General features: G+C 34.9%; 1 long non-coding RNA gene across 1 annotated transcript in view; it reads left to right on the forward strand.

Moving 5' to 3' along the window:
* LOC122801378 overlaps nt 1–23,813 on the forward strand; it is a 149,590-nt gene extending 125,777 nt beyond the window's left edge. Inside the window, exon 5 of the long non-coding RNA XR_006364698.1 lies at nt 23,789–23,813. This is a non-coding gene — a long non-coding RNA (uncharacterized LOC122801378). The remainder of the gene's footprint in view (nt 1–23,788) is intronic.
* Nucleotides 23,814–25,255: the final 1,442 nt, after the last annotated feature.

A 25,255-nucleotide genomic window follows, 5' to 3' on the forward strand; every position in this document is an offset into this window, starting at 1 on the left:
TTGCTTTAGAGAAGTTCTTCACTGTGGTCTTTTTTGTTTGGGGTGGGGGTGGGATGTGGATTTCCAGTGAGATTAGTTTATGATCAGATCTCATCAATGAGGGATATACTTCTGGTGTGGAGCATTTTGTCCCCATGTTTGTGATAATGAGATCTAGTATATTTTCTCCTCTCGTGGGAACAGTGACTAGCTGTTCCATGGCATTTGAATTTATGAACTCCAGGAACCATTGGGCTAGAAAGTTAGGGCTTGAGTAATGTTCCCAGTCTATATTCAGGTAGTTGAAGTCACCCAATATGATGGTGTTTGGAGATACATTTATACCCTCCAGTGTCTTCAGGAAGGCTGTGTGGGGTTCCTGAGTTTGAGAGGGTGGCCTGTAGCATGCTACAATTTGTAGAGCAGTTTTGCCTATGGTTTCAGAATCCATATTTTAATTTCTCATGTTTTCCATTTGATTACATCACAGATCTGCTCCTAGATAGGTAGACAAAGCCAGTGGAAGGCTTGCATGTCATACCAGAGATAACATAAAATGTTAATTACATATACTCTGGTGGCCAAATTTTATGCCATTTTTAAAACTGTTTTGGATGTAAGTATTACACATTTGCAATTAAAGTAACCTCCTCAAAATTATTGATGAAGTAATACTTTAAGTAATGAAACCACTTCAGAACACAACTGCCATGGGCACTATAAGTTCTTTCGAGTTTTCCAAACTTCATAAAAGAATCTAGTGAAACATTTACACATTTTTATTAATTAATTAATTAATTAACTACAAGTGGCTAAACTCCAGATATTTGTATCATTCAACAGTTGGTCTCATACACAATGGAATAATTAAATCATACTTAAAAAAGTGCCAACCTGCCAATGTTACATGTAATTCTACAAACTTCTAGATGCACCAGTAACTGATGTTAATGTAACCTGCAGTTTGAGCAATATGCTGCTGTTGGCAGAAGATTCCTCCTACTGAATTAGCTGGTATTTCTTGAAGAGAAAATATTATCAATGGAAGACCACATATGCCACATAATTAGATGTAGCAAAAACATCACCATAGCACTACTATCACATTATTCAACTCATTATTAAAAGTTATGCACTCAACGAGCAAAATAAATAAATAAATAAATAAAAATACAAATAAAACAGTGGTTGGGTTTGAAAAGAAAATAATAAAACTTTGCCTATTTCACCCTACTGAAGTATTCACAGAAGTACCTTGAGATTTAATGTCAGGACCAGTACTTTAGGTACTCTTTTTTTTTTTACAGAAACAAATACAAGGAGATCATTTTGGTTATTGATATATCCTGATCTACAGACTATGGAATGCAAGCACTCATTTTAAGGACACAAACTTATCTGAAGATGATTTCAAAAAATATTATCTATTGAAAAACCATCCGTCTCTATCTCAATGTCACCAAATGTAATATTGTCAAATGAAGGAAATGCTACGTAACTTAATTTCATCATTAACTGAGATGCACAAAATATAGACAGTAAAGGTGGTAGAAGTAGCTGTCAGGTGAAAGCAGTACCAGTTCAGTTGTAGTTTTGTATGCTCCAGCCATAGGATTAGTGTTCTGACTTCAGTAATAACAATCTTAAAATGTTCTACCTACAAGTATTTACTATATCTGCATGCTAGCCACCTTTGCTTTCTCTGGGAATGATCCTGCCATTTGGCAGCATTATGCAGCAGAAATGAAAGGCCATCCAGCTAGCAGTACTGGGGACATATGCATGCTCTAGACCACTGTCTTATTTAGTCAATTTATTTACAGTCAAAAAATGAAGGGCATTTAAGTAAGTGAGGTAATTTTGAAACAATTTTCAGTAAAGCCGTCATTTCCCAGACATAACCAGGAAATGCTTTTCAAAAAATTGTACATTGTTAACTGGTTCCACTGACACCTGTTTATTTCACTGGCATTTGATAATTCTTTGCAAATGAAATCTTCATCTTCAGCCACTGTGAATATTTCATTTGAAAGTGGGAGCTCTGAAGAGTATGGACTCAGGAAAGTATGATGCAGTGCAAAACAAACTAAGCCTTTATCCTCTTTTGGGGAGAATAACCCAAGTAACTTATTTAGTCTCCCAGTTCATCACAGGAAATTCTTTTCCAAGCAACAAGGTGAAGATATCCTGATGGATATCGTTTTTTTATATCTGAAAAGTCAACCATTGTCTGCAAACATTTTCCACAACTGATAAGTCCACTGCAGGTTTGGCAGTCTTGGAGTGAAGAAAAATGTGTATGAATACTTTATTGGTGCTTCCTTCCAAGAACAGGAAGAAAACATCTAAGCCTAAAGAAATATTGAAAAGGATGACATTATCTATTGCTGCTTATGAGCTTGATTGTTTTTAGTATACTGAACTGATGGAATCCCATGACAGTACACAGGAAAAAGAGGTAGAAATCAAGCAGATCTCCAATGGGCTACCTTCCAATCATGGAATTATAAGCTGTAAGTGATATGCATTGATTTTCCAGACTGCCTGCTAATAGTTACCAGAGTGGGTCATTCTTCTGTTAGTTCTATTTTAAAAATTAAAGGCACTATCTAGGTAAATGCAATGTTTCTGTATAACTTTATGTATTTTTTATATTTATCTTAATTTTTCCAATGCTTATTAATGTTTTGATAACTTTAGGTATTATAATTCATTCTCGTAGCACAAACATTGTGGCTCAAGTATGTACCACTTTAAAAGACTGAATTTCTTATTACATTGTATCATGTGATTGAGTTTAAACTTTTAAAATGTGTTTTTTAACTGTATAGTGTATCTGAAGAAGTCTTTCATGTTTGGAGACAAAAGCTCTCATCTTTGATATAATTAAAGTTACTTAGTACATTTTCACCAGTAGCAGAGTGTTTTATTATTTTTATTATTCCATAAAGGTTTTGTTTTAGTACAGTATGGAAGCACCACTTCTAATCTCAAATTAAAGAACGTCTAGCCAATAACTGGATCTGCCAATGTTCCATGCCAATTTAACTCCTATTTCTGATTTCATATCCTTGAACTTACTGTTGACTTAGCAACTTCCCCCATTTTTCTCCCATCCTTATTATAGCCTTCCCATCAGTAAACATTATGTATGGAATATTCCCTCATTTCCTTTCTTACTCTGCCTTTTCTCTTTCTAGAAACCATGACTGTATGCATAAAAAAATGCTTGAAATAATTTGTATATAGTATGTTATAACTTTATTGTTTATCTTTCATGTATCTATACTTTGTACCATTTATAGGGGTGATTATCCCTAAAAGCAATGTAAATTTGTAATTTAACATTATTGTGTTTTTGTATATTTTCATGTATCCATATATTGTATTTTTGTTGTGATGAAAATCTTGCTAATCAATGTAAATTTGTATTTTTGCTAATTGTGCTTCTGGAGCTTTTCTTCCTGGGCCTCCACTAAAAATGAGTACATACCCAGTCTGACTTTCCCAGTAAACAAATGTCAAATAAAATAAATAAATTAATTAATTAATTAATTTCAGGGCAGACTGGGGTGTCTTATCCCATGATGGCTTTTCTGCAAATTATGTCATTGACTATCATCTTTTAGAACAGCAACTCTGACTTTCTCCTCAATTTTTGAGGTGGTGTCATTAGTTCTTGTGAGTCATCTTTCTGTGTTTAATGGGTCAAGTACATGATTTGTGAATGTCAAAAGATCACTAAAGAGAATCGTACAACTTTCCTAACTATTGCAATTTCTTTGATAGAGTATTTGTCCCAAGCCAGGATTTTTGTTACTGAAATGCTGCAGCACCAGTCTGTACAAATTAACAATACATGGGGCAAAAGTTTATGCTCTTCTTGCTTCAATATTAGCTCAGTGGGATTTGTTTATTTTTTAAATTTGTTTACCAGGCTAGAGCAATGATCAGTTCTGACCTATTTGGGGTCAAAAACTAACTAGACAAATAAAACAGCAGTACAAGAATGCATATTGATAGTAAAACAGTACAGTGGTAGATTATAGGTTTGAATTCATAGTAAATCCAATGAATTAATTTATGGGATGTTCAAACTTTTCCAAACTCTGAAAAATTGGAGTAAAATAAATTAGAGATGTGAAAAGGAACAAAGGATATTAGTGAATAAGTTAGAGTGAAGAAAAATTATAATCTGGCTGATTTTCATCTTTAATAATGTCGTTGTTATTCTCCACATAAATACTTTATATCATTATTAAATTTAAGATGATTGTATCCATTCTAAATTAACACATGCAATTGTGCTACCTAAAAACAATGGAAACTTGCTAGTAATCAAAATCTGCCCTTATATTCTTAACTATTCGCTATACTTACCTCATCACTAAGTATATATGCCTTATATATAACTTCTATCTAACATCCACTGAAAAAAAATATCTATATGCTGATTAAAAACTAGGTTTATAAATGGCTAATTTCTAAAACTTGATCTGTAAATTGCCAGTGTATATTACTTTCCATGTGCTTTTCAATGTATATACATGTTACAATGTGTTAAACAAATTCAACAACAACCAACTAGGGTAAGCAGTTTAATGTGCCTCAGGATAAAGAGCAGAAATCCAAAACCAAACAAACTGTGTCTCGAACTTCCATAGTAACAATTTATTTAATGGTTAAATAACAACACAATGTAACGCTTTCGAGCATAAAAACTCTTTCTCAAGAAAATGAAAATCACATTCAGTACTTAAATAATATCAGCCAGCCAATCAGAATGAGATATTAATTACACCTTTAGCATCAAGACACCTGATCTAAACCTAAGAATGTTTCATCTTTAGTATGGGTTTAATGCTATTTATTTTATTAAGGCCTGGTGGCATATCAGCTGTAAAAAAATTAATCCACTTGTACTCAGCAACCTCAGTTCTATTCATGATGTCACCCCCCCTTTTATCGAGATATACCCTTTGTAGCACCCTGAATTGAAACATATGGTCACTCCCGTTATCTAAAATATACTTAGATAAGGCATTAGTCTCTATCCCTCTACATATTTCAGAGAGGTGTGAAGTTATTCTTTCTTTAATGTTGCAGTTCATCTTACCTATATAAAAGCTGGTACAATTCATGTAGTTAGCAAGATAGATGACATTCTCAGTTGTACAGGTGGCAAAAGTTCTAAACATAAAATTATTTTTTAAAATAGGATATTCAAACTCTTTATCAGTACTAATATATTTACAATAAGCACAGTTGTAACATGGAACAGTATTTTTCTTAGAAACTTGTATCCTTTGTTCCTTATAGTGCATATATTTAGAACATAAAAGTTGTTTAAGATTCTTTTCCCTTTTAAATATAGTCACAACAAACCATCCTGGTGGAATCACATCATCAGTATTCTATATAACCAAAGGAAGACATTCTTGGCAAAAATAAGGTGTTGTAGCACTCATCAAGCTAAACAAACAACTCAGAGGACAAATAAAGTCTACAAAAGCTGAATTTGAGTTAAATTTTGCCTACCAGGCCAAGGAAACCAACAAGGTATGCTTTTGGTATGTCCACAACCTTAAAGGCAATACACAATTGTGTGCAGAGCTCGTTGTTAATGGGTCACCTATACTGAGCTAGAAGATATAGCAAACCTTCTGTCTGACAAATTCATCTCCAACTTTACCCTTCTCTCTCCCCCTCAACCTTCCCATCAGATATAACTTCCCCACAACAGGTACTTAGTGCTCACTCTAAGGCCAAGAGCAGCGCATCAGTAGGGCCAGAAAATATCCCAGGATGCCTTCTAAATAGCATGAAATATGACCTATCAGTCCCTCTGGAATGCTATTTAACTGTAGTCTCCCAAAAGGCTTTGTGCCTCATGAATGGAGAACAGAAACAGTCATCCCTCTGCACAAAGGTGGGCCATTCACAGACCCTGGAAACTACAGACTCATAAGTCTCACTAGTCTCATATGCAAAGCCATGGAAAGAATTAACATGGAAGTGATTAACAATAACTTAAGAATTCTCCTGACACTGAATCCAATACAATTTGGTTTTGTCAAGGGCAGGTCATGCCTACTCAACCTGGTGGTATTTTTTAAGAAGGTGACCAAAGCAATGGATGAAGGCAAAATGGTTCACACTGCTTATGATGACATGGTCAAGGCATTTGACACAATATCCTACTCGGGTATTGTTGACAAACTCAAGAAGTTAAGTAAAAACCCTTATGTCACCCTGTGGATAGCCAATTTGCTCACAGACAGGGCCCAGAAGTTTAGAATTGGGGAGTCAGCCTCAACAGAGAGGCCGGTCACAAGCAGGGTCTCTCAGAGATCTGTCCTGGGATTGCTCCTTTTTGGCATTTACTTCTCTGAATTCAAGACCAATGTCTGTGGCCTCTGGATGACTAAATTTGTAGATGATTGCAAATTAGGAGCTGTCATTGTTCTCCATGAAGGGCTGACACAAACAACTGGTGTCAGAGCCATGGACTAAAACTAAATTCTAAAAATTCATAATAGTGTCCTTTGTGAAGTCATCCATGCCTAGTAACTATCATATTGACAATATACCCCTAAAAGCTGACCCAGAAGCCAGGGACTTGGAGACACCCATAAATAGTAATCTAGCCTTTGACCATCACTTGTCTGCAGTAGTGAAGAAATAATTATATGCTGTACAACTTATAAACATTGGTATGCCATCTAGGTCCAAGGAAGTCATTATGCCACTGTATCTGGTATTCATCAGACCTATCATTGAGTACAGTTCCCTTTTGGTATGTACCTAACCATGCATGTACAAAAATTTAAATGTCCATGCAGGTTCCTCACTAAAAAAATACAGGGTGTGAGTCACATGTCCAGTGCGGACCACCTCAAGGCCCTATCCCTGTATTCTGTCTCCTACAGGCTGTTGAGGGGAGATCTATGCCTGGCATGCAAGGCATTGTCAAACCTCGCTCTGATGGACCTCATGCATATCCACAAACAAACAGCCCTAGAATTGCCCATTCTGAAGGCTTAAACATTGCCTGTAATATAAATAGGACTTGCTGAAGAGACAGATTTGTATCACAGAGACTAACCCTTCACTAGAACAGGTTCCCCATACTTGTCAGAATTCCTCCCTGACCCAATTTAAGTGTAACTTAAATCAGGATCAGGAAATTCTTCCCTAGTTTTGCACCTATATCTCTATGGACACAGGCAGCCACCCAGGCCCCTGCTCATCTCCCAGGCCCCAGCTTGTAAATGCTTTATCTCCCAAGCCCCTGATTACATTTATCAAGGGTACCATAACTTGTCAGTGATTTCATATGCATAGGAGGCTTAAAAAGGCCTTTGTGGTTGTTAATTTAGTGAATACGTATGAACCTGTAAAGTGCTCTGAGCTTCACTGGCTTTGGTAGTTTTGTATGCTCTTCTTAAAAGAAAAGGTCTGCAAATATTTCTTACATTGCAGATAACTCTGGTGCTCTGCAGTTTTCATATCTTAAAAAGAATAAGGCTATATTGGCCTTCATGCCAGTCTTTTGGTATATCTTTCATTGTGAAAATATAGTTTCAGCTTCCTAAGTGTTTCCTTTGTTGTTGCTGGACTGAACACACTTTAGCATTTTATATTCCTGTCATTATATCATGCAACAGTTTCTGTCCTCACTAATCTGTCTGTTAACATTTATTCTCAATATCAGAACTTTTTGCATAAAATCACATGAAAATTATTAGACAATCATACTCAGAATTTAAGAACGTTGTGTATTATACAGCTAGACTTTATTTGGACGTGTTATTTTTGTTGTACTTTTGCCTAGTTAGTTGATATATTTGCTGAAGTAACAGCCCATGCATGATATAAATGCAATCAGCTTAGAAAGACTTTATTAATAAATATTGATAGAATTATTAAAATCCCTTGTACCTAGTGTTGAACACTTTCATTGCAAATACTTCTAGGAATTTTCAGAGGAAATGTAGAAATGGAGCTTGGTTCCACCTTAGTTGCTCATCATCTCCAATGTATGATGTTATCTTTGGTGACTTCCTCTCATCATAACATGTTCAATTGGGTCTATATTGAATGTCTGAACATTCAAAATTCTGACTGTCATATGGTCAACATGAATGTTTGAATGTTGTAACGGAGATCTCTGTACAGCGCAGAATGGAAAGATTTCCCTTTTCTGCACTGCAGTGCAATCTCGGAGTTGGTATATTTAAAGAAAAGGTGGTGTGGGGGGGTGCAGGTGGGCTTGCCCCCCTGCTTAAAACATTCAGGTACGTGTTTTGTATAATTTATTTTTTTTATTAGATATTCAAACTTTTGAAAGTTTGATCATATGGTGTCGACCATATGACAGTCAAACTTTCAAAAGTTTGATTATCTAATATAGATAGATTTGATTTCATATTAGTAGTGTTGAAATGAGTACAAGAGTTTGTTCTGAGGTTTTTTTTTAGTGTTGGGTTGTTGCTTTTGCACAATTGTGGTCCTTTTAGTCATGTAAAACATAAGTTTCCTTCCCTGAGAATGATATTGGGCCAAATGTTACTGTTTTTGAAAATAAGCAACCTGGATCTGGTATGGACATTTAAACAGATGCCTGTTCCTTGTAGAATGCATTTCAAGAGTCTTAACAGACTATTCAGTAAGATCTCCTGCAGTCCCTTTTGTTTCATGCCTTTTAAAGCTCTCTGCTCAGTATAGATTGCCAGAGCTACATCTTCAAGGGAGGCGTTCCTTTGGGGAATTCATAAAAGAAACCAAACCACGGGTCCACAGAACACCACTGACTTTAGTTCAAACAATTTATTGAGCACTTTCATCAGCAAGCACAGCTGACTTCATCAGAGTACAAACACCATTAGTTTGCCTCCCTTTAAATACAGGGTTTGAATACATAATTAATCACACGTGAGTCAATAGGACTATTTGACTTAAAACCACAGTACATAAATATACAAAATCGTTAAAACTAACAATTGTATACAAAAACAATAATTACCTATTTGAAAACCTTATTAATAAATATCAATAGCAAAATAAACAAAATATTCAGTTCAACCAAAATGCATACGTAACTTCAAGAAGCTATTAAAACTAATACTGTCATTGAGGCCAGGAGGACAAGTGGCATTGAGTTTAATTTGCCACCATAATTCCTTGAAATTAAGGTAATCCTCCCATAGTCCTCCCCTAATATTGTAAGCTAATTTTTCAATAATGAAAATTTTTAAATTATGTACAGGAAATTGTGCTACATGTTTATACAAAGCATTATTAGGGTTAGAGGTATTAATATCTCTGATGTGTTCATAAATCCTCTCCCTAAAATTTTGTTTAGTCTTCCCGATATAAAAACCTGGACATAAACAACATGTGGCTCCATAAACCACTCCCTTTGTATAACAAAAATAGCTCCCTAAAATATTGATTTTGGTGCCATTAATACGTATATGGTCACCTCTACCAATAAAGGGAAACTGTGAACAAAAGCCACAAGGCTTAATCCCCTTACCCTGTGTTTGTCCAACCTCGTTGTTCCTCTGCAACAATTGTTTAAAAGACACTCCCCTCCTGTAAATAATACCAGTTTTTTTCCCCACCTTTTCCAAAATGTTAGTGTGATGGTTAAAAATAGTCCAGTTTTTACACAAAATGTGTGTGATGGCCTTGTAGTCAGCACAAAATTTTGTAACAAATGATAACTTCCATGTAGGTTTAGAACACACTTCCTCAAAATCATTCTGTGGGACTACAATATTCAAATCCATTTAGGGGCTGTGATGCTCTTTATTTAACAATGGTGCAAAAACACCCACCCACCCCTCTTGGTGAGTATTTCATCATACACCCTGTCAATTAATTTCAGTGGGTACCCTCTTGCTTCCAACATCTCTTTCAATAATATACTTTGCTCACAAAAATCACCATCCCTTGTGATCATACGTGAAATTCGCACATACTGTCCTTTCACCAGGCCTTTTTTTAATATGCTCTGGATGCCAACTTTGGTAGCGTAACAGGCTATTACTATAAGTAGGTTTCCTGTACACATTACTGACTAAACATTTGTGTTCAAGGTCCTTACTTACTGACACGTCTAAATAATTAATGACATCCTTCCTGCATTCAAACTTAAATTGAAGGAAATCAGTTGTACCATTAATAAATTAAAAAAATTCTTCCACCTCATACTCGTCCTCCTTCTACATGAAAAACAAATCATCAATGTAATGTACATAGATGTCCCATAAACTAATGTAAGGGGATTTAAACAAAAACTTCCACTCCCACATGAGCATAATAATATTTGCAAAAATGAGGGCACAACATGCCCCCATTGTAACCCCTGTTTCTTGTATGAAAAACTGACCATCAAAGTAAATAAAATTATATTTTAAAACAAGTTCCATCAATGTTACTAGGACCAAAACATCATTGTTATTAAACCTCCTTGAATCAAACAGAAACTCTTCAAACCATTCTAAACCCAAATTATGTGGGATGGTGTTAAACAAATTCACAACATCAATAGTCAAAAATGAAGTATAGTCTTCGACCGTAACTTTGTTTAGTTTTTTCAAAAAGTACCAAGAATCAATACAAATATGTTGTTCAGAGCTCAAAACATTTTTCAACTTTAAATCAATATATTTACCAATCAAAAACGTCTTAGATCCCATCATACTAACAATCGGCCTCATTGGGGGGTCATTGAGAATCTTATGTATTTTAGGCATACCGAAAATATTCGGTACCCTAGGATGACTAACGTTTAAGTAACTATGTAAGTCCACATCAATCTGACCCTGGTCAAGTAAATCTTTTAATGCCAGATCTATTTTGTGGTGAGAAATGTTGACCAAATTCAAAGACACTTCATCATAAATAACTCCATCCAATAATAAAACATTCATCCTATTATTGTAGTCCGTCGTAGTCATAATAATGACCCCTCCCCCCCTTATTGGGTTTCATAATCCGCAGAGATTTGTCGGCCGTTAATTTACTAAGCAACATTGTTTCACTCCTAGTTAAATTCCACAATTTAGCATCAACTTCATCATGCAACATCGCCCTGAAATCAAAATCACACAGGGCTTCAAACAAAACTAAAACACTTGGTAGAGGTGGATTAAACGTACTACTTCTATGAAAAATGTTGTGCTGATAATGCGACAAGTCATTCCCAAACAATAAATATAAATTCAACTTCCTAACATATGCTTTTAAGTCTAGTATAAGTTCCACCAAGTTAGCTCTCTTGGTGGGAACAAAGTTAAAACCTTTGCTAAATAATTCAGGCAGTTCCAAGTCAAAATGCCGCCCAGAGTAATTGTGAACAACAAAGTCACCATTTCTGTTCGTGTGTGCCGTGTAACCACCAGCTAACTCTGAACTCACCTGGTTAAAAAATGTAACCCTTGGAATCAGTTCATGACTCTTCTTGGATGATTGCTCCCTGCGTCACACTTCTGGTAAAAGAAAAGCATGAACTATATCTTTGAACTTATTGATGGGTAGGTGTGATATCCATTCATGAGATAAAGCTTACATCTGGGAGGATCTGACATGGATTAAGGAATAGGCATATAAGGATGACCACAGATTACAAATGTAATGTGCTAGCCACAATATTAAATGCACTACCATAAGTAAAATGGCTTATTTCCTCGGAAACAGCGACTGTGACAATGAGTCGGGTACTAGGGAGAACCACGGCATCAGCTGAAGAGCAAACCTCGATAGCTACAACAGTTCTAACATCAGGTAAGGAAAAGACCATTAAGAGTCTGGCTTTACATGCTTTTTAAAACATAGGGAATGTAATTTTGCTATTTAATTGACTGGAAATTAACAGCTTATTGTTCTCTGTCTATTTTTAGCAGTATCTGTTTATCTAATTGTCTCTGTTTATCAGTCTATTTATATAGATTGACTGAAAGGTAGAGAGGCACTCATCAGAATTATGTACTGTCAAATGTTGCTTAAAGAAATACTGATGTTTACTAACCTTTTGACAATCTTCCATTAAGTTTGCATATTTGCTTAATGGTTGAACAAATTCATACCAACTAATCATATGAGGCACACATGGCTATTGATATAGTTGAATATCTAAGCCTTTATTATATTTTTTATTTTTTTGATTGTCACCACACTTGGCCATGAACCACCAATTTCTGAAGTCCTATAGATGCACTTTAGCAGTTTTTTTTTTTATGTTGTTTGCTTTTGAGCAGATATTTCCATCCTCCTAGTGGCTGTGATTGCTTTAAAAGCTAGATTCCAATTCCCCTGACTTAGTTGATTTAATGCGGTTTTCACTCCAGCCCTTTATGCTGTCTTTACCGTATTGCTCACACACACCAATACATGGCAGTAATGTCATGGACTTGACCACCTCCCTCCACCAGGATAGGCATGCTAATATCAATCTCTAACTCGGACCTATGCAGCCAGACACTTCTAGATCCCCAGCCATTGACTAAACCTTCTAGGTTGTGATCCCAGCCTTATTTCCTGTCTGTAACAGGTCAAGGAAGGCTTTCTTGCATTTCATGTCTCACTGGTAAATATGAAATTTTATTTTGATTTTGTTCAAATTCGATTGATTGTGTAGTAGTATTTTATTACAAATCTGCTTTTTTTTCTTCTTCTGTTTAATAATGTTTTTAACAGATGATGATTTGGCAATGGGAAAGTGGCATTAGTCTTGCATTTTTGACACAAATGTAAACATAACTGCATTAGCCAATGTTTTTCTCAATAACCCACATCTGGATTATTCTTTTGGTTTGTTAAAGTTATGGTTATGCTGAATGTACCTTACAAATATGAGGGTTAAGACTGGCTAGTGTTAGCAGGTGACAGGTTATCCTAGGTTTGTAATTCTGCATGGACCCTTCTCATTCGGAATACATTTATAAGCTGAAACCATACTGAAAATATAGATGTCAGAGTTATGTTGCCATAGATGGTTAGAGGAAGTTATAATTAGTTAAATAATGATTTCATGGCTGCAATGTATATTGGGAAAAATGTTTCTTATACACAAAAGAAATATGAGTACAGAATAAAATGCGAGGAAAAGAAAGCAGACAGATGAAGTTTTATATCTAGAAGTGAAACATTCATACATGCCCGAACAATGATATCTTATATACTCTATTAATTCTTAGCTCATTTAACACTCACTCACCTTTCATACTGAATTCTTGATCAGACCACCTCCTTTTTGTCTCTTACTGTTACTCCTTTTCTATAATCAATTAGTCACAAATTTTACTACTGTATACTTTACCTTGTTCAGGAGAATTGCTACCCAAAAAACAGAAAAGCATAGGATCATAGGATCGTAGAAGGCTAAAAGGCATAACGGCCCTAGAGTCTTTTAAAGCCTAGCTATTTATGCCCCAATTTTTGCAAATAAAAGTGTCCATGGGCTAGAACAGCTTTGGTATATGCCTGAATATGAAAGAAAACATCTGTTTTGCCTGTATGAGATATAGAATGCAGCCATGGTAAGCTATGGCATGTCAGAATATATTATTTGGAATGCACAGCTTTGCACAGAATGCCCATAGCAATTAACAGTGTATTTTAGTGGCAGATAAGCCCCCATTCTCAAAATATCTCTCAGTATAGTTAACTGGCAGTTGAATTGCCTGTATGTAAATATTATTTTATTGAATCTAATTTGTTTAAATACAGCTAAAACCTCTCTCCTGCTTGTGCAATAAAAGTTACAAAAACAGGAATTTAACATTTTAGGCAAAGAAGGTCAGAAATATTGGTGCAGCTATTTACATTTGACAGTAACTATTCATTTGACTGGGAATTATTCAAAGAAATATTTGTCCCCATGTATTTGGTGGTGTCTCTGTTTACATACTGACACTATACATTTCTACTTTATGAATGGATATCTATTTATTTCCATATCACAGAATGTAAAGAGAACAAAAGATGGGATTGTTTTAGTGCAGGCACATATGTCTGGCACTGAGAAATGCTTTGAATTAATTGAGCCCACGCATTTGGCTACTTAGGCTCTTCTTATTGAACTCTGCTTGTATGATTTATCAGAAAATGATCCCTTTCTCATCATAGGTATTTCAGGAGATTATTGTGATTCAGTTTAAGAAACCTTGTCTGTCAGTCTTGCATCTAATTTTATACAGGCAGCGCCTCAGGCTGCCTTGGTAAAGTAATAGATATGAACTTCTTTTGCCTTCCATCACCCTTACTGGTTCTGAAGCCTGTATGTTATAGATAATTAATTACTTGTTTCAGAAAAGTTAAATAGATTGTTAAACTAGTGCTTCAATAATGACCTATGCAAATATAACTGAACAACGTTTTGTCTGGAGTCGTGTTTTAATAAATATTAAAGTGGTATTACATTTTCAGATATATACACTACTTTATGTACTTTGGAATCTCACCCTTCCAGTATTGTATACCTATAGTTTTATTCATTTTGTGTAAAATGGCAGGAAAATATCCTCTTCATTTAGCTGTACAAGAAATGAGTAAAGCATTTTGTGTAATGAAAAATCAAGGAGGGGTCATTGTACAGTTATACCTAAATATGTTTCAAAACAGAAATATGACAAGAAAAATCATTTTGACACCAGCTAGTTGTTTGGGGAAGGCCCTCTTGGTAGATTTTAGTGTCTCTTGTGGAGCTTATGATGGCACTAAGTTTGTAGTTATCTCAAACATTGTCAGCAGTAAAGCCTAAACATTTGCTTTGACCTCCAAGCCATAAATGCTAAAGAAGAGTTACTCATAGTCTGAACGCAGGAGGGTTGTAGGGCCACCTATCTTAAGTTCTAATTCATGAGACAATTTGTTATTCAATGAGCTATAGAAGGTTTTAAATTTAACTGGGAGGGCATTCTGATGTCAGCAATCATGCAAATTGTTTTTATGACATACACAAGTTCTTGAACTCTTACCTCTCTCTTGCTCTCTCTTGCCATGAGTCATACATACATACATGCATGTAAATGTTACAATTACCGGCATTAATGCTGTTCTAGTCTGTCAATATACCAAAACAGTTGTTCCCATAATAAGTGTCCTGGCTGTTCTTAAAAATATCTAAACTAGTTCTTGCTTTAATGTAATTTTGTAGTTTATTTCATGCATCAGGGAAGCAATTAGTACACTTTTCATTCCTATAAATTTTTTTTTTTAATTTCTCCAAGTCTTTTGGGTTTCTAATACCATGATGGGAATGGAACCCATTCCTAAGTCAAAGTATTATTAACATTCATGAAATTAGTATCATTTCAATCTTTGACGTTAGTCAGAAGTGCTCTTCGCAGTACCCACAATGTGCCCAGTAATGACTCCTTCTGAAGTTCATATGGAGTTACATATATTGGTAACATTTCTAAGTATGATTGTAAATTCATTTTTATAAGATCCGTTGCTCCTCCTACTATTGAAACTATCTGGATAGCCTTTCCCATTGCCCTTGTTTCTGACTGCAAATCCTGGTATTTTATGATTTTGTGTCTCTCTGTATGTAAGACACTGTAGTCACCAGGTATAGAAATTTCAATGATCAATGCTACTTTTGTTTTCTTTTCTTGGACTGCTATGTCTGGTTTTCTCACATCTATTTTAAGCTGCTGATGATGGGTGATCCCATGTGATATAAACTTCATCCTTTTCTATAATGCTTTGTGACTTATATTTCCAGTGTTTTTCGACTACTTCAGTATTATCATGTTTGCACAATCCCAGTGCAACAGTCTTACTACATTATTATTCATTTCAGTATACAGTCCTCCTACCATTAGTGTATCACACCCAGCAACAAGATGTGCAACTGTTTCTAATTCAGTTTTACAAAACATACATTTGTCTGTTTCTCCCATATGTTCAATGGACTTTGTAGACCAATGTGTATGTAGTCCACTATCTTGGGCTGGCAATATTAACCTTTCATCTTTTGGTTTAAATTCACCTCTCCTTAACCATTCCTGCATTTGTTCTTGATCAACATGAGGCTGTTCCCAGAGTTTTCTGTACTTATAACTACATTTATGCATTTTCCACATTTCTTCCCTTCTCATCTGATCCTGCACCTTATATTCTTTCATTTGTTTTTTGCCGCACTCAGTGGCTGTCTGATTTTTATCTACTTCTGGTCTGATTTCCATTCCCACTTAACACCAATATGATTCTGCTAAACTAAGCCGGGAAGTCATCTTAGAATTATTCACCTCATGTTTTAAAACTTTCACTATGTTTCAGTCCCATGAGGTCAGCAGATATGTATGCAGTCCTACAATGGCAGATATGTACATGTAATCAATTTTGAGGAGGGCCATACCATCTTCAGAATGGGGGATGTATAGTCTTGGTATGCACTGATTTTTATAAATCAGTTGATTAGCATGAAGCATCCTTCTTGTTTTCCTATCCAAGCAATCCAACACTTTTTGGGGCTAATCAATTACTCCAAAACTGTAAGTTAGTACATGAAGAGCAAATTGGTTTATAGCTTGGACCTTGTTCCTAGTATTATCTTTAGTCTTCTAAAATATTCCATACTAATTTTTCACATTTGTTCATGTTTTATTTTTGATCCTTCATCAACTCCCAAATATTTATGCACACCCTCTTGCTTAAGCTCTTTTATATCATGTTGCGGTCCCAGGCTGATGTTTTCTTGGTGCCGCAGCTTTCCTTCTTTAAAGGTCGCTTTTGCACATTTATCAAGACCAAATGACATTCTTATATCATCTGAAAAAAACTTTTGACCACTTGCAGTTGTGCCTTCAGTTCCTCATCCGATGAACTGTAGAGTTTTAAATCACAAGCAAAAATAACATGAGAAGTCTTTACACTCTCGTTTTCTGGGAGCCAGATTGTAGCCATGATGTAATCTGTTAAGTAGGCAGCTTAATGGATTAGGCAAGACAGATGAGCAGCAGTGACAGAGTCACCCTGGAATATCCCTCTTTGAATTTTTATTTCTGGAATAATAATTTGTCTTTTATGTGTAGGGTGCATTTCATCCATGAATGTGGGATACTGTCAAATTTTTTTTGTAGTCTATCCATGCCATATTTAGATTCTTATCCTTTTTACAGTTCTCCATTATGACTTTATTTAACAAGAAAGGATCCTTTTTCCATATGACTTTTTTTTAACCCTTTTGTTCTATTGCAGTGACAGAGTTTTCTTCTAAATGGCCATAAACTCTTTTTGGTATCAATTCTTATCTATAGTTTATATGTCAGCAGAGGGCAAATTATTGGACTATAGTTTTTAGAATAGCTTGCAGGTTCAGTTTGTAGTAGTATTGTTTTTCCTGTTGTTAACCAGCTTGTTGTCTGTGTGTGGTGTGTATAGACATAGTTCTTTCTCATGGCTTAATCTTTATCTAAAGATGTTAATACTTTTAGCTAGAAGTATCTGGGCCTGGGATTTTTCCATTTAGGAGTTTTTCTTAACTTTGCTTCAATCTTCTCTGGTCATTACTTCATCCCATTTTATATCATGTACATTTAAACTTCTTATTCTTTCTTTTACTTATTCTGTTCATTCAGCATCTTTATTATGTTCCACAGGATCTTCATATATATTTCTTCAAGATGCATCTATTTCTTCTTCTTTTGATAGTATTTCAATTCCTTTTACCTTGTTTCCAAATTCTATATAATTTTTTTTGAGTCATCAATGAATTCTTTATTTTGTATTTTTTCATTATATTTATCTGCATTTCTAATAAATGTTCTGCCTGTGCTGATATTTTAAGTTTATTATTTGTGATAGTGCACGATAGATCTTGATCTGTTATGATATTGTGCATTGCTTTTATCATGCCTCTCTGAGTATTTTTGTTGATCTGTTCACTCTTCTAACAGTGCCAGTTCTTGTCTTAATTGCTTTATTATTTTTTCTGTTGGATACTTCCATGATGGCATTTGATTTCTCCCCTTCCTTTCCCTTACTACCCTGTGTGTTTTTTTTTTGGTAAGACTTTATCTGCTATTAATTTAGCTGTACAGTAACGTATCCTATTTACTTCTAAAATATAGCATGAATCTCTATGAACAGTCCTAATTACTGTATTGATTTGTTTTATCAAACTTCTAACTTTTGGGATTTTATTGACTTTCTGTAGTCTATTTATTTCATTTATCTTAATATGTCTGTCCAATTCTATTAAATTAAGCAACTCTTCTCTTAGATCATTTTCTTCTAAACTGAGGGTGCATCCTTTGTTTTCCATTTCCTGTGGTCATTCTACAGGAAGCTCCAGAGCATCTTCCTATGCCACATTTTCTTCAGTTTCATCCTATCCCATCTGTTGCTCCTTCACATGGGAATTCACCAGCCCATCCCTCCAGAACATCAACTGCACCAGAGTTGCCACAGTTTCCTGCTCCTTCTCTTGCTGTGCAACTCCAGCTGAAGTTTTGCAGTGGTTACCTGTGGAAGGCTCCAAGATATCTTCATATGGCAACTGATCAGATGTTTCCCACTCCACTGGTTTCTCCTTAATTTGGGGATCGTTTGCTCCATCCTGCTGGGCTGTCATCAGAGTTGGATTTTCTACACTAAATGCTTCACTTTGCAGGTAATCCATAACCTCAGTTTCTACTTCTTTAAATTATCAATTAATAATCCTCTTTTCCTCTTTGTTTTCTTATTTTTTGTATTGTAAAATTTTCCATATTAGGATGCCTCTGCCTGTATTTCTCTTCATATATCTTTGGTGCTGCTCTGTTTGTTTTGATTAGTTTTGCTTTCTCCTTTGCATAAATATTGTACCATATTAAATGCCTTTTTATTTCCCATGTCCATATTTCTTCTTCAGATGTCTCCTGCTCCTCCTGTTTCTCCTTTCTTGGGGACAAGTTGTTCCATCATACTGTGATACAACCTGTGTTAGACTTTCTACACTAACTTCTTCACTTTGCAGTTATTCCATAACTTCAGCTTTTACTTTTTTAACTTCTACTTTACTAAACTTCTATTCTACATATCCTTTTTGTGATTTTTTTTAATTATGAAAGTTTGCATACCTGGATGCCTTTGCCTGTATTTCTTTTTGAACATCTTTCTGTTAAATATGATTCTGATAAATATGATTTACTGAAAACAGTTTATATATATATATATATATATATATATATATATATATATATATATATATATATATATATATATAGTTCTTTGCTTAGCATGTTCTCCCTTTCAGATCATATTTAGATTAAGCAAGATATTTTCAGCCTCAGAAGTGCATCATACAAAGATGTTATGAATTTGCATTGCAAGTGTTTGTAGCCTATTTCTATCTGAACTTCTTTATCATATTTTTTTATATGCTACACATTCCTTGTAGCTTATTTTATATCTGAATATCTATCTATACACACATATATGTGTGTGTGTGTGTGTGTGTGTGTGTGTGTGTGTGTGTGTGTGTGTGTGTGTGTGTATATATGTGTATATATGTGTGTGTGTGTGTGTGTGTGTGTGTGTGTGTGTGTGTATATATATATATATATATATATATATATATATATATATATATATATATATATATATATATATATATATATATATATATATAAATAACAAAATCTATTCAAAATAGCTAAGAGGTGACCATGGATTAGTTCAAAAGCCAGTGTGGTCAATCCACCAACAAACAAAGATAATCGAATAGTCCAAGCTTGAAAACTCCGTTAAAAGTAATAATTCAAAACGTAAAAAATCTGTTAAAAGTAAAAATACTGGTTTTATTGAGCATGCCACAGGTAAGCGCTTTCACATAAGCTTCGTCAGACCGTTGAATATAATACACACACACACACACACACACACACACACACATATATCTATCTATATATATATATATATATATATATATATATATATATATATATTGCATATCTTTAAATCTGTTGACCAATATTCAAGTTATGTAATATTTTTGTAGTATAGCTTTTGCCTCATCCTGAATGGCGTTACTGGCACAGAAATAGCTCATTTACATCATGGTGCTTTAAGTGTAGAGTTCTGTTTTTGCTTTTCTTCTTTAAACTTCTATTCCTGGGTAATACCTCTCAACCTCTTAGAAATAAAAACCTGAACAAAGCCTAACATGATGGGGGGACAAATAGGGGCAGATTTTAAATATTGCTCTTACAAACTTAGAAAGTTGACAGAACAATAGGTTTTGCATTAGCGTGAATTTTCTGAAGTATGTGGAGTCTTAAACTCAAATGTTTGTCATTATTTAGTGACTTCAATCCTCAGCTATTTTCCAGAAAGGTACAGATTTTAGGAGGAACACACCAAAAATATGAGCCAAAAATCTGACCATTCTGCGAAAATCTGTGCAGTTGAAATGATGAGGGTTACATCTTGATTTAAAATCTTTCATAGAGGCATATGCAGCTGAGACGTATCGTATACAAACTTTTCATGATACTGGATGATTGGTAAGCACTTTGTAGTGCTTTTTTCTCTTTTGGCTTTGGCATTTGAACAATTGCCTCAACCTTTTCTGCATAAGACTTCTCTCCATCTGATGCTTTGATATGTCCAATATATTTTAGTAATTTCACCCATATTTTGCATGTGTTATTTAATGGGAAATTATATCATCTAATATGTTTTGCAGTTGATCAGTCCCCATTCATTCTTTTGTTATTTAATTCCACACTAATAGTTGATTACTCCTGCCTCTGTATCTGCTGCAGAAGAAGGATTGCTGAGAATTTTAGAAGAATACATTTTCTTTGGAATACAGCACCACAGTGATCTGCATTCCAGGCTGCACAGCATTGTCAACTTGTATACAAAATACATCTTATCCAAGAAAAAAAGCTGGCAAAGTATAATTAAGTTATGGAAAATAATAAACTAGCATCAAACTATGGAAAAGAAAAACTGTTTGACAAACTGGAACTTCAATACGGTCTTTAATTACATAACGTAATTCTTCAAAATACAGAATCACGTTTTCTCAAAATAGCTTCATGAGCTTACTAAGCCAGGGGTTTAATGATCATTCCAGCTTGTCATGGTACAATGCAGTGTTCAGTGCCTAGGCAGATCTATAGCTTTCTCTGAGAAGCGTGAATCTCTATCTTATTTTTCCAATGGAAACAAAGGTAAGTGGCTTTATAAAAATGTGCTGTTTTGCCCCTAACAACAATCTGCTGACAAAAGCATTTCTGGAAAAGAGTGAAAGAGTTATTTTTATAAACAAAAGCTGAGGAATAACATTGATAATGTAACACTTGATGAGAAGCTTTTGATTTTTGATTGTTGCACTCTCATACATTTCGACAACTTTGATAAATTTTGGATAGTGGGTGCAATAAATTATACTGTGGTGTTTTGTAACCTAGGAGACCCTGAGGTTAAGTGTTAGATTTTGATTCTCATAAGCTTAGACTCACTCCTGTCACAACTAGTAGTAGAGGATTTCTATGCAGTGCAGATTTGTATTTGCAGAATGTAAGTATAAAAAGGAAGGTAGCCAGCATTGATTTCTTACTGAATAATCTAACTGAGTAATTAGCTGACTTGACACTATGTCAAAATATTAATAATTGAAATAATAATAATAATAATAATAATAACAACAACAACAACAATAATAATAATAATAATAATAATAATAACAACACTTGGTGCTTCTGACAGGGTTGGGAAAGCCTAGCCTAGGCTGTTGCTCTTGAGTGACATTGTATTTATTTAACATCATCATCATCATCATTATTATAACCAGTATCACAGTCATGTTCAGGGTTCAATGTTGGATGTTCAGAATGATGATACTTAAAGCCATCTGTAGGCCTTCAAACACTTTGGCATCATTTAGTGTTGGAGCATAAAATCTCGCACCCAACCAAGTGTCCAAACATCTCTTAAAGGAAAAGATGTTGTCCAATCTTCTAATTTGTAGAGGTAAAGAGTTCCACCACAATTCTGATCTACTGTGGAAAGTTCTCATTTATTGTAGGTATTTCAATAAATAACTGTTAACGCTTAGTTTCTCATGTAAGTTCCTTAGTTTAAATACCTAAATACACTGCAACACTATTGTTATTTACAAATTTATATATCAGTATAAGGTCATCTCTCATTAGCCTGTCATTAATACCATATAGGGGTAATTTATCCAGCCTTGTCTGTAACGTAAGCGTTTTTAGCTTTATAATCTGTCTCGTGTGAAATGTGTGGACTCTTCCAAGTCTTTTAATTTGAGTTGTATTATATGAACAGGCTGATGCGTGATAGTTAATATCAGGCCTTACGTCTGATTTTTACTATAATATTGTGTTATAAAAAGTAAAGTTTGTCTCAGATGTCTACCATTCGTCTTCATGTTCATCTTATAGATCATATTTATAATGTGGCCCTTCAAAGTTAGGGCAGCACATGCTTCTGAAGTTTAACAGCTGTTTTTGAGGAATGTTATCATTCTTGCATTCTTCATGGAAATGTATATTCTTCCATCAGTTACTATCACCCAGCAACCCGAAAATGTTGTTGCATCTGAAAATACACTTGCAAGTGGCACATTACTGAATTTAAATATTTGTAATTGCTTACTATAATTGCAAGTACATGCCAGATTATCTGAAATGTTTTACAGATTGCTACTAACAAACCAATGTATTATTTGTACATGCCCTCTTGCACACACACACACACACACACACACACACACACACACACACACACACACACACACACACACACACACACACACATCACCCATGTCTGTGCACAAAGTTAGCAATCAGAACAACTAAATAAATGTACATCCATTACAGTGAGAACTGAAGTACATTGAGAAGTTTGTCCCACTTGGGTTTCAGTAACCAGCTCGGTCTTGAGCCCCATCTCTAGTCCACATGTTGTACTAAGTCTGGCAGTTTATCTAAGAGGAATAAGGATATTATTTGTTAATGAGCTTCATCTTGTGGGCCTGGATTTGAATCTGCTGAGTTCCATTTACAAGCTGTTTCAATCAGTCACTTTTCCCATTTCACGCCTAAAAAGGGATATTCATGTCTAGTGGGGTTATCCATTTACCAAATGAATAAAATAAAAATAAAAAAATGAATGAATGCAGTCACAAAATGCAGTATGTTGAATTAGCCACCCAACTCAAATACTATATTAATGAAAGACATTATTGTGTTGTGAATCCCATTCTGTAAAACAGTACAGGAAGAATGGTTCTGCATGCCTCATTGGCTACAGTGCTGTGTCACTCTTTAAGACCTCCTTCTACAACTCCCTCAGTAATCTATTTTATTAACTTACACAGGTACCAACAGCATTGTGGAATTATTTACTGCAATTTCAGTAGACCTTAATTTCTAATCACATTTATAGTTCACAATTGGGTTAGTTATAAAAACTGCATGTGGCTTGAAGTTCATCAATATCATTTAGTCCAACTTGGCATCAGAGCCTGTTTTAAGATAAACATTATTTTGTAAAATAATTTCAGTTCCACATTATTTAATCAGGAATAAATGTGAACTTATCTATAACATTTTGCTGTGATAACCAAAGTTCAGTTTATCAGTCATTTAAGAGCATTTATTTTTTTTAAGAAATGTTCTTTTTCATTATGATGTGGAATATGATTTAGGAAGCATCTTTATTAATTGTTTATTATCAGCTTGGATGTGTACATTTTGTCAACATGTTTTATTACGTGATAATTTGTAATGCATATATTTATAGAAATAATACCTTAATTTCTTCTGTTTTTTAGACAAACAAATCATAGTGGATATAACAGGTAGGTAACTCACTTTTTTCTTTTTATATAATATGTTATTGGCATTTATGCATAATTCTTTATTAACAGATGTAGTTTGTCTTTCTGAATCAAAGAATTTCAGTCAGCTCAGAACTTCTTGATCACGAAAGATCTTGATATGAATCAGTTCCAAATGGTTGCTCACATTATCCTGAATTGTTGAAGTACTGCAAAAATTAAAGCACACAACTAGACACAACCAGAATAAGTAAATATTTTGTATTAACTTGAAAATAAAGAAATGCATGGGAGGCAAGCCCACCTGCATCCTTGCTTCCCTCTACATAGGTTGTTTCCAAAGAAGGCATATCTGTAATATAGGAATAATAATCAATCTGTCCTTTTTCCCGGATTTATATTTATTTATTTCCTTTGTTAACTGGATAAATTTACTGGTCTTAAACACTGGACCATTTACAGTCACAACCCAGTATAAACATCAAGAACAAGCATGCAGCAGGAAATGATGTAAGCAGACAGTTGCAAACTAGATGCATACATATTTATTAGATCAACATTTCTTTTACCCTAAACAAGTTTAAACCAGCTGATAAAGTTGAGAAATATGAAATGCATTCAGAAAGGAAAAGACCAAAATGTAACGGTGCTGATGATAATGATGAAGGTAATGATGATGATGACAAATTGAACCCTGCATATCCACTAATAAAACTAATGCTTAATCATTTTCAAAATGCCCCCCCTTTCCAAAAATGGCTTTGACTTTGAATTTGCAATATGTAAATAACTGATGTTGGGTATGAAACCCCCACAGTTTTATACAGAAAGGGTTTCACCCTGAAAAACTAAAAGTGTTTTCATACGATTTTATATTTATTGTCAGAATTTATAAAATTCATGTCAGAAAGCATTCTATAGCTATGGCAAGAATCTAGATGGCAACACCCGGATCTGCTCTGAGTTACAGCACAAAGGCCCGAAAATTACAGAACCAACCGATATTGCCAACATCCTGGCAGATAGGTTCAGTGCTAACTTTACCCCCCTCTCACCCCCTAAAGGGCCCATATCTATACAGGAAGAATGCAGGGTCCCTGTAATCACAACTATGCAGGTAAAAGCTGCACTCTCTAAAGCCAAAAACACAGCATCCATGGGACCGGACAACATCCCAGGCTGCGTTTTACACGAACATCAGAACGAACTGGCTTCCCACTTAAGCACATCAGGCTTTGTGCCCACTGAATGGCACACATCAACAGTTATCCCACTCCACAAAGGTGGAGCCATCAATGATCTCAGGAACTATCGACCTATTAGCCTGACGAGCCTGGTCTGCAAGGCCATGGAACGTATCATCATGGAACTCATAAACAAAGACATTGGTAACCTCCAAACTCTGGATCCCACCCAGTTCGGGTTTGGGAAAGGCAGATCATGCCTCCTGAACCTCATCGA

This window comes from Protopterus annectens, chromosome 4.part1 (assembly GCF_019279795.1).
Source record: "Protopterus annectens isolate FY-2018-M chromosome 4.part1, PAN1.0, whole genome shotgun sequence".
Taxonomy (NCBI): Eukaryota; Metazoa; Chordata; order Ceratodontiformes; family Protopteridae; genus Protopterus; species Protopterus annectens.